The 10,476-nt window shown below is 39.2% G+C and overlaps 1 non-coding gene across 1 annotated transcript; it reads right to left on the reverse strand.

The window, feature by feature from the left end:
* Positions 1-728: 728 nt before the first annotated feature.
* On the reverse strand, positions 729-4,601 carry LOC105969797 (uncharacterized). Its single transcript, XR_016033377.1, has 3 exons — positions 3,737-4,601; positions 1,814-3,613; positions 729-1,309 (listed from the first exon to the last, which is right to left on the reverse strand). It is a non-coding gene; the product is annotated as an uncharacterized LOC105969797 (transcript).
* Positions 4,602-10,476: the final 5,875 nt, after the last annotated feature.

Genomic DNA, 10,476 nt, shown 5'->3' on the forward strand with positions numbered 1-10,476 from the left:
CAAAAACTCAAAAAATTGGGTCAAAAACATACTTTTGTTGAAGATTCGTCCACAATTCTCTATAACAACAAGCAATAATGGTAATAGTTGATGATAATCTAAGAAAATTGCAAGTTTGAAGAGGAAATTTGAAGGAAACTCGAAGTTCTAGGGTTTGGGGGAGAGGGGGTGTTCGAATTTTTGAAAATAAGGAAGTGAGAAAAAGAGAGGGGTTTTTTTTTTCTTCGTATAAGTACAATTTTTTTCCCCAGATCGCGATCTAGAAGGGCCGGATCGCGATCTGGGTCCGCAACTTGTAGCCTCTGTAAGACCCCCAAGATCGCGATCCGGCTTTATGGATAGCGATCCGGCTTTCTGGATCGCGATCTGGATTTCACCCCATTTTACTCTCTGTCGGACCCCCCAGATCGCGATCCGGCTTTCTGGATCGCGATTTGGATTTCACCCCATTTTACTCTCTGTCGGACCCCCCGGCTTTCTGGATCGCGATCTGGGTCCTGTAATCTGCTCAAAATTTGAAATTTAAACGGGTGAGATAGAGGAATTGAACCCTAAAAAATAAAAAAATGCAAGAAAAAACTAAAAACGAAAACGAAAGCAAGAATAAAAGAAAAATGACAGAGAATGAGCAATAATGGGGTGCCTCCCATTTAGCGCCTGTTTTACAGTCGACGGCTCGACTTCTTTTGGATTTATTGGGAGAAAATTAGTGCGACACGCTCCACTTCCTAGGGAGCACCATTTGGATAGTAATGCTTGACTCGTTGCCCATTCACTTTGAACGACGGACCATCTCGTCCTCGTATTTCGATAACTCCTTGTGGGGTTGCGCTCAGGACTACGAATGGTCCTGACCAACGGGACTTGAGCTTTCCCGGAAATAGTCGTAGCCGAGAATTGAATAGCAGGACTTTGTCACCTGCCCGGAACTCTCGCTTTGTAATCCTTTTGTCATGCCACCTTATCGTCTTTTCTTTGTAAATCTTGGCATTTTTGTAAGCATCGTTTCTGAACTCCTCCATTTCGTTGAGTTGAAGCAATCGACGATCGCCGGTGGCTGTTTGATCGAAATTGAGCTTTTTGATTGCCCAATAAGCTCGGTGCTCCAATTCCACTGGCAGGTGGCACGCTTTCCCAAACACGAGTTTGTACGGAGACATCCCAATCGGTGTCTTGAATGCGGTTCGATAGGCCCAAAGTGCATCATCGAGCTTCAACGCCCAATCTTTTCGGCTCGTGCTCACGGTCTTCTCCAGAATCTGTTTGATTTCTCGGTTTGACAACTCAACAAGGCCATTTGTTTGCGGATGATAAGCTAGCGCAATTTTGTGTCGGATCCCCAACTTATTCGTGAGATTAGTGAGCAGTTTGTTGCAGAAGTGAGATCCTTCATCGCTAATGATCGCCCTGGGTGTCCCTAGCCTTGAGAATATGTTCTTGTGGAAGAATTTGAGGACTGTACGAGCATCGTTGGCAGTGGTGGCAATTGCTTCAACCCATTTGGACACGTAGTCCACAGCAAGCAGAATGTATAACTTCCCGTTCGAAGAAGGGAATGGTCCCATGAAGTCTATGCCCCAAACATCGAAAAGCTCCACCTCTTGCATGTTGTTCAAAGGCATTTGGCTTTTGTTGGATAGGTTCCCTGTTCGTTGGCATCGATCACACCGTTTCACGAACTCGTAACTATCTCGGAATAGGGTTGGCCAAAAGAAGCCTGACTGCAGAACTTTGGCGGCTGTGTGAGATTCCACGTGATGCCCGCCACAAGGTGAAGAGTGGCAATGTGTGAGAATCTAAAGTACTTCTATTTCCGTAACACATCTTCGGATGACACGATCGGGGCCGGTTCTGAAAAGCAACGGCTCGTCCCATAGGTAGAAACGACTGCCGTGAAGGAATTTTTTCTTTTGGTGATAAGATAGATCGTCAGGAATGATTCCACTGGCCAAGAAGTTGGCCACATCAGCATACCACGGAGTGTGAGTACTAATGGCGAGCAGTTGCTCGTCTGGGAATGATTCCTGAATATTTCCTTCGGCTGGAGCTTCGTCTAGTATGAGTCTGGAAAGATGATCTGCTACCACATTCTCGCTCCCCTTTTTGTCTCTGATTTCCAAGTCGAATTCTTGGAGTAGGAGCACCCATCTGATGAGTCTGGGCTTGGCGTCCTTCTTTGCGAACAAGTATCGAATAGCTGCATGGTCGGTGTAAATGATCACCTGAGACCCCAAAATATACGGTCTGAACTTGTCAACGGCATAAACGACAGCAAGCATTTCCTTCTCGGTCGTTGAATAGTTATTCTGTGCCTGGTCAAGTGTACGACTCGAATAGTAGATGGCTTTGAAGATTTTGTCCCTCCTCTATCCCAATACTGCACCTACAGCATAGTCGCTCGCATCGCACATGATCTCGAATGGTTCCTCCCAATTGGGAGTAATCATAATCGGTGATTGGGTTAGCTTCTCTTTGAGAAACGTGAAAGCCTGCAAACAAGCAGAATCAAAATCAAAGACGGCTTCCTTCTCAAGCAAATGACATAATGGTTTTACTATTTTCGAAAAATCTTTAATGAATCTACGGTAAAACCCAGCATGCCCCAAAAAACTTCTAACCCCCTTGACATCCTTCGGTGGAGGCAATTTTTCAATTGTTTCGATTTTTTCCCTATCCACCTCAAGACCCTTTTTCGAGACCTTGTGACCTAGAACAATACCTTCACGAACCATAAAATGACATTTTTCCCAATTTAAAACAAGGTTCGTTTCTGTACATCTTTTCAAAACAAGTTCTAGATTGTGCACACAATGATCGAAAGACGATCCAAACACAGAAAAATCATCCATAAACACCTCAAGAAATTCTTCTACCATATCATGAAAAATAGACATCATACATCGTTGAAAGGTAGCAGGTGCATTACACAAACCGAAAGGCATCCTACGAAATGCAAAGTTACCGTAGGGGCAAGTAAAGGTAGTTTTCTCTTGGTCTTCCGGGGCGATTGAAATTTGATTGTACCCCGAATAACCATCAAGAAAACAGTAATACTCGAAACCTCCTAGTCTGTCTAACATTTGATCAATAAAGGGAAGGGGGAAATGGTCTTTTCTAGTGGCTGCATTCAACAATCGGTAATCGAAGCATACACGCCACCCAGTGACTGTTCTAGACGGAATAAGTTCATTTTTATCATTCACAACGACCGTCATCCCACCCCTTTTTGGCACAACCTGCACCAGACTGACCCACGGACTGTCAGAAATTGCATAAATCATACCAGCGCCTAACAGTTTTAAGACTTTTGTTTTGACTACCTCTTTCATTGACGGGTTTAACCGCCTTTGAGGTTGGACTCTCGGTTTATAGACGTCTTCCATTAGAATTTTGTGTTGAACAATAGATGGGCTAATTCCCTTAATATCCTCAATAGACCAACCTATAGCCGACCTATATTCCCTAAGGAACAACACACAATCAAGCACATCATTTTCAATAGGAGTTTCAGGGGAGGCATAATGCAAATCAATAGAATTAACAATGCAGTGCTCAATAGAATCACCCAATTCATACACATCAAAAAAGGAGGAAACACAGTCCTCGATCACATCTATTCTACTTCAATGCTCAACATGCTCAGAGTGTTTAAATGCATCTCTCAAATTAAAAACAACTTCATCCCCATTTACCCTAAGCATTAAAGATCCTAATTCCATATCAATCATCGCCTTACCAGTGGCTAAGAATGGACGACCTAAAATGATTGGTGCTTCATCATCTTCAGGCATTTCAAGTACCACAAAATCAACAGGCAAAATGAATTTATCTACTTTAACTAGCACATCTTCTACAATCCCATCGGGATATTTCAATGAACGATCAGCTAGTTGTAAAGTCATGCGAGTGCGGTTCAAATTTCCTAAGCCCAGTTTTAGAAACACAGACATATGCATCAAATTAATACTTGCCCCCAAATCACATAAAGCTTTATCGAAAGTAGAATTTCCAATAATACAAGGAATAGTGTAACTCCCTGGATCTTTCATTTTCGGTGGTAGATTCGACTGAAGAATGGCACTGCAAGTTGCCGTGAGTGTCACTGGTATGTCTTCTTCGATCCGAATTTTCTTGGATAGAACTTCCTTCATGAACTTGGTGTAGTTTGGCATTACCTCCAAGGCTTCTGCAAAAGGGATGTTGATTCGAATCTGTTTGATCTTTTCAATGAACTTCTTCAATTGATCCTGGAACTTATTCTTCTTCTGTCTTTCTGGAAAAGGAATAGGAGTTATCATAAGAGGGGGATTATCAGGAAAAGAAATGTTATTGGGCTTACTAGCCTCTTTTGTACCACTCCCTGAAATGGTGATTTCCGGCTCGACCGGGGTCGGTTGTACAGCTGCCCTCGGTGATTCGTCCGTCGGATAAGGAGGATCAGTCATTTGCAAACCACTTCGGGTGGTTATGGCTTGACAACTTTCTTTTGGATTGACTTCGGTATTGCTCGGAAATCCACCTTTTGCCATTGTGGACATGGATTGGGCGATTTGCCCTATTTGCTTTTCCATGTTCTTCATTGTTGATTTCAGGCCCTCCATTTCCTGTTCTTGTCGGTGAAGACGCTCGTCATACGTTGGCCCTCGTTGCTGTCTTTATTGGTTGAAATCGGGAGGTGGTTGTAGAGCATTCTTTGGATTGGCGTAGGAGAATTTCTCGTGATTCCGAATTCCCAGGTGGTAATGAGTAGGGTTTTGGTTCTGATTGTGGGTTCCCCGGAAATTGTTGAATCGGTGGTTCATAAAGTGTGCCTGCTCCCAATCGTCGTTTGTGGCTTGTGAAGTACTTGCTGCTGCTACTCGTTCGGTCTGTGGCCCTCGAACTGATAATTGGGCGACCTGGTTTGATAGGGTCGCTAATTGTGCTGAAACTGCGGCTAAAGGATCGAGTTGGTGGACTCCGGCCACCTTTTGTATACCACTCCGTTCGGACGGCCAATGGTAAGCATTCTCACACATTCGCTCGACAATGTCTCGAGCGTCTATGGGAGTCTTGTTTTGCAATGATCCACCTGAGGCAGCATCGACTAAAGATCGGGCTGGTTGATCGAGCCCATTGTAGAATAACTCCATTTGATCCCACAGGTTGAATCCGTGTTGAGGGCATTGTCGTAATAAGTCCTTGAATCTCTCCCAAGACTCGTGCATCGGCTCTTGGCTCATCTGTCTGAAGTTGCCTACATCTCTTCGTAATTGTGCGGTCTTCGAGGGTGGAAAGAATCGTGCCAGAAAGGCTTGTGATAATTCTTCCCAACAGGTGAGTGATCCTGGATTAAGACTCTGAAGCCAACTCTTCGCTTTATCTCTGACAGAAAATGAGAATAGCTTCAACCGGATGGCATCATCAGAAACACCGTTAACTTTGATTGTATCACAAATCTCCAAGAAATTGGCAAGATGGAGATTTGGATCTGCAGTGGCTGCTCCGGAGAATTGGTTCGCCATGACCATGTTGATTAGCCCCGTCTTTAGCTCGAAGTTGTTTGCGGCTATCGTTGGTTTCCTGATTCCCGAATAGTTCTCATTCACAGCTGGAGTTCGGTATTCTCGCATTGTTCGCTCGGGTGGCAGGTTCGGTCTTGGCTGCTCGTGATCTCGTCCTGGCTCTCGATCATACTCAAAGGCCACGTGCTCTAGATTTCCTTGATCTTCGGCCATAGGTTCACTTTGTTGTTTGCGCGTGGCCCTTCGTCTTCGCAACGTCCTTTCAATCTCGGGATCGTAAGGTATGATTTCCAAATTTCGACTCCTGGGCATAAACAAAGTGATTGGCTAAAATCAAGGTAAAAATCGAAAATAAAACAAGTAAATAGCTAAAGTAATAATCAGATAATTCGTAACACTATCAACAAAGATAAAATCAAATTGGTCCCCGGCAACGGCGCCAAAAACTTGATACGCGTTTTCCTCACGTATAAATTACCGCAAGTATACGGTATCGCATTTTGCAGAACAGTGGTTCCGGATATCGATCCATAGGGACCTTGTAGATTCACATGCTGAGTAGTGTAATTATATTATCGTTATATTATCTAGCCGATCGTAAATATTTGGATTGGTGAAAAACCCTAATTTAAAAGCATGCAAGATCGTAAACATGCAAATATAGAATGTACGTAAATAAAGTGACGACAACTCAACGCGGGGGGACTTCGATTTAAAGGGGACTTCTAGGGCCAAATCCACCTATGTATATTCAACAACGATCTACAAATCCGTTATCTAATGCCACATTCCTATTCGTTAACCCAGACGCTAATGTACTCTAACCCCCGTCTCCAGTGTAGTTAGAGTCTACCCACAGGTCCGACGTCTCCGTTTAGAACTTGCTATTAAGAGAGCATTTAGGCCAAGTCCTTAAAGGCTACCCGAAGTGCATCACGTCTCCGTTTCCACACTCCGAGCTATGTTTTCCTAACTTCAAACAAGAAATCCTCTCTCGAGTTCATTCCTATTTAATATAATCCGAGAGCTGATCAAATAATCAGAAGCATTTAATACAGGAAAACATAAACGAAATCGAAACACGACAAATAGATAACAGAAATGACGATCGAAATCAATATATACAAGGCTTCATTGCCCTAGAAGAAAATTTTCTTAGTTCATAACAAACATAGTATCAAAAGAATGTACAAAGGAAATGAAGAACAAAACGTAAAGAAATTGCGTAAGAAAAACCCAAGTCGAAACCCCCGTTGATGATTCCCGCGAAGAACCGTCGAAAACCGTAAAAAGTCGAAGAAGACCTGAAGAATGAAAGGGCCTTTCTATTTATAGTGAAATGCAAAGCTTCCTCAAGAAGCTTTCCATTTCAAAATATCTTTCTCAAAAGGCGTGCCCAGATCGCGATCCGGGTTGTTTGGATCGCGATCTGGCAGCCTCGGGGAACTGCCCACCGCCATGCCAGATCGCGATCCAGGAATGTGGATCGCGATCTGGATCTTCAATCATTTCAGCTATGTCGGTCCCCCCAGATCGCGATCCGACTTCCCGGATTGCGATCTGGATTTGGCCCCTATTTCTTCTCTGTCAGCACCCCCAGATCGCGATCCGGAATGCTGGATCTCGATCTGGGTCTTGATCCCTTTTCATACTGTGACAACCCCCAGATCGCGATCCAGAGATGTCAGATCGCGATCTGGGTCTTCTTGGCCCCAAAATTGGCTTGAAAATTCGGTTTCGCTTTCAAATGGCTCCGACTCGGCAAAAATACCTAATAAAACCCTGAAATAGAAATAAAACAAGAAACGCAATAATATATACAAATAAAGCCGAAACTCGGACGAACGAAGACCAAAACTCGAGAATTTGATAAGCAAAAATCGTGCAAAACGAACACTTATCAAGTTCCGATGACCCGCAGCCGGATAAAAAAATATTCTAAATGTTCTAAACAAAAAAACATCACAAAAACAAAAAAACTGACCGGGTCAGACGAGACTGGACCAGGTCAGACCGGCCTGGTAGGCGGGTGGGATGGGATATGGATGTGTTGGGCTTGTCTCTAATAGATAGGGGTGTGCACGGTTCAGTTCGGTTCGGTTTTTGGCTAAAATCGAACATGAACCGAAATATCAGTTTTTGTAAAATTAAATATTGATTTCTTTCGGTTTTGGTTCGGTTTCGGGTTTTTTCGGTTCGGTTTTGGTTATTTTTCGGTTCAAGAGTAACTATATATTCAAGTTGTACAAACAAAAGAATACAATTACAATTACTTTCACAACTTACTAATGCAATGAAAATATAAAATCTTTAATCCCGGACTTAACGTAATTTAGATGATGTATTATGCTTCATTTTTTTTCCTACTTTCATCTACCACATTATTAAAATCAAGTAAATTTTTAATTACTAAATAAATAAAATACAATGTCTCAATTTATGAACAAATGCTTAGAATGAAACAAGTAATTGAAAGATAGAAAATAAAAATTAGGGTAAAATAATACATATATTATATAAAATGAAGTCATTTTATAATTTTGGTTCGGTTCGGTTATTTACCTTTCCACCATAACGAACCGAATAATTCGTCATTTCAAAAATAAAAAACCGTACATGCGCTTTGCTATTCGGTACGGTTTGAAACGGCACGGTTTTTGGGTTTTTTGGTTCGGTTTTTAGGTTTTTCCGTTTTTTTGCTCACCCCTTCAAATAGAAATATGTAGGGCTATTTTGGGAATTCATGTTTTTATTGGTTTATTTAAATAAAAGTTAAAGGGTGTGTTGATTTGTGGTAAAACTTTATTCCATGGGCCTAGCTCAAATTCACCCCTTTATTATTCTAGGTTCGATGATATACCACTTTCGCCAAGAAGTCCATCCATTTAATATGTATTATAAATAAAGGGAAAAATTAATGTACTTGTCAAAATTACCCCCAACCCTTTAAACTCAATTCCTAATTGTAACCTCAATTTAACTTCAATTTCAAATTTTACAACAAAAATACAATTTTGACTTTAAAAAAAAAAATTGTTTCTGATTTTTTTTTGCCTTTGGTTTTCGGCATTGGATTTTTTTTATACGTCGCCGGTTTCCGGAGTTGAACGGTGGTCAGCGCTAGTCTCCGGCGTTTATTTTTTTTTCCCTAAAATTTATCCATTTTTTTTACACCTGCCGCTGAACGTTGACCGTAATTGTCTTGCCATTGACAGTAATTGTACTGTCGCCGATAGTAATTGTGTTGTCGTTGACAGTACAATTACTGTAAATATAATAATATTACTATCAACCACATTAATATTATTATTTTTTTGGTCTATTTATCTTGTTTGATTTGTTGATCAGTCAACGTAATAATATTACTTTCGTTGATGGTAAAATTACTGTAAACACAATAACATTACTGTCAACTACATCAATATTTTTTTTGGCCTTTTTATTTTGTTTGATTTTTGACCGATTAACGTAATAATATTACTGTCTACTACTGTAATATTATTGTAAACACAATAATATTACTATGGTTGACGGTAATATTACTGTCATTACAGTAATATTACTGTGGTTGACAGTAATATTACTGTCAACCACATGAATATTAATTGTTTAAATTTTTTATTATGTTTGCCTTTTTTGAACGGTCAACATACTAATATTATTCTATTACACATTAATAGAGATTTTTGTTATGTTAATATTACTGTGCTAGAGAGTACTATCGCAATATTACTTATTAAACTGTAATGTAGTTAATATTACTGTATTTAACAGTAATATAGTGAATATGATTGTAAATCACAACAATATTACTGTTTAAACGAGCAAAAAAATGTTGAAGAAAAAAAGTAAAAAAAAAAAAAAAAAAAGGTTAACGCCGACGCAGATTGGCGTTGACCGCTGGTCAGCGGCCGCAGAAAGAAGAAAAAAAAGTCAAAAAAAATATCAATGCCAGAGACCGGCGTTCAACAACGGCGACAGACGAAATTATAGTCAAAATTGGGTTAGGTGTCAAAATTAAATAATTGGTGAAATTTGGGATCAAATTGAGATTTAATGATGAGATTGGAGGGCATTTTAATATTTTACACACCTCTAAAAATTTTCTAGAATCTATATATCTATATAATATATAAAAGTTGAATTCCACACCTAATTGCTTGACATTTGGCAATTTTAATTGGTGACATGTATTCAATTTCATCCCATGTGGCAATCAAATTGGTGGAAATAAATCATCAAAAAACATGTCATCATTTTCCAAAATTAAATGTAATTAAATTATATTTAATTATTTTATTAATAAATTTATATCCTGCCATTTATAAAATGCTCTAAATATATCGAACATTGTTGATAACTTTAAATAGATTTATTTTTAAATTAAATGTAATAGTAATTAATTTAATTTGAATTTAGTTAAATTCAATTTAAAATTTGTATGGTTGGTGGTGTTACGATTACTTTGTATTTTTTTTTCATAAATTTGGATTTATATTAAAAAAATGCAGAATAAATCATTTGATATTAATATATTATACGTTTTACATGACCCGAAACCCAAAACTCGAAACCCGAAAACCCGAACATGACCCAAGAATATGTTTTTCTTTTTTACTAATTCAATATTATATAAAATAAAATTGGACTATTTTTTTTTCGGCCACGTGTACAGGAATATACTTCCAAATTATTTACTAGATAGAAACTTATACAACATGAATTTCATGTTATTGTTTTAACTTTTCCTTTTTCTTCAATGAATCCAGTGACAATAATGTTTGATTTAGCTTTTTTAATTATATACTAATTAAAGTACAAACTTTCTCATGATTATACTAATAAATTGAATAACATAACTTAAGTTTAATCAATTGATAAAAAAAAATGAAACAATTGATTTTATATATTTCAAAATATAACAATGCTATTCTAAATCTTTGGTATTAAATTATTTTATTCACTTTATTTA

Source organism: Erythranthe guttata, chromosome 9 (assembly GCF_056151865.1).
Source record: "Erythranthe guttata isolate IM_541 chromosome 9, IM_541, whole genome shotgun sequence".
Classification (NCBI taxonomy): domain Eukaryota; kingdom Viridiplantae; phylum Streptophyta; class Magnoliopsida; order Lamiales; family Phrymaceae; genus Erythranthe; species Erythranthe guttata.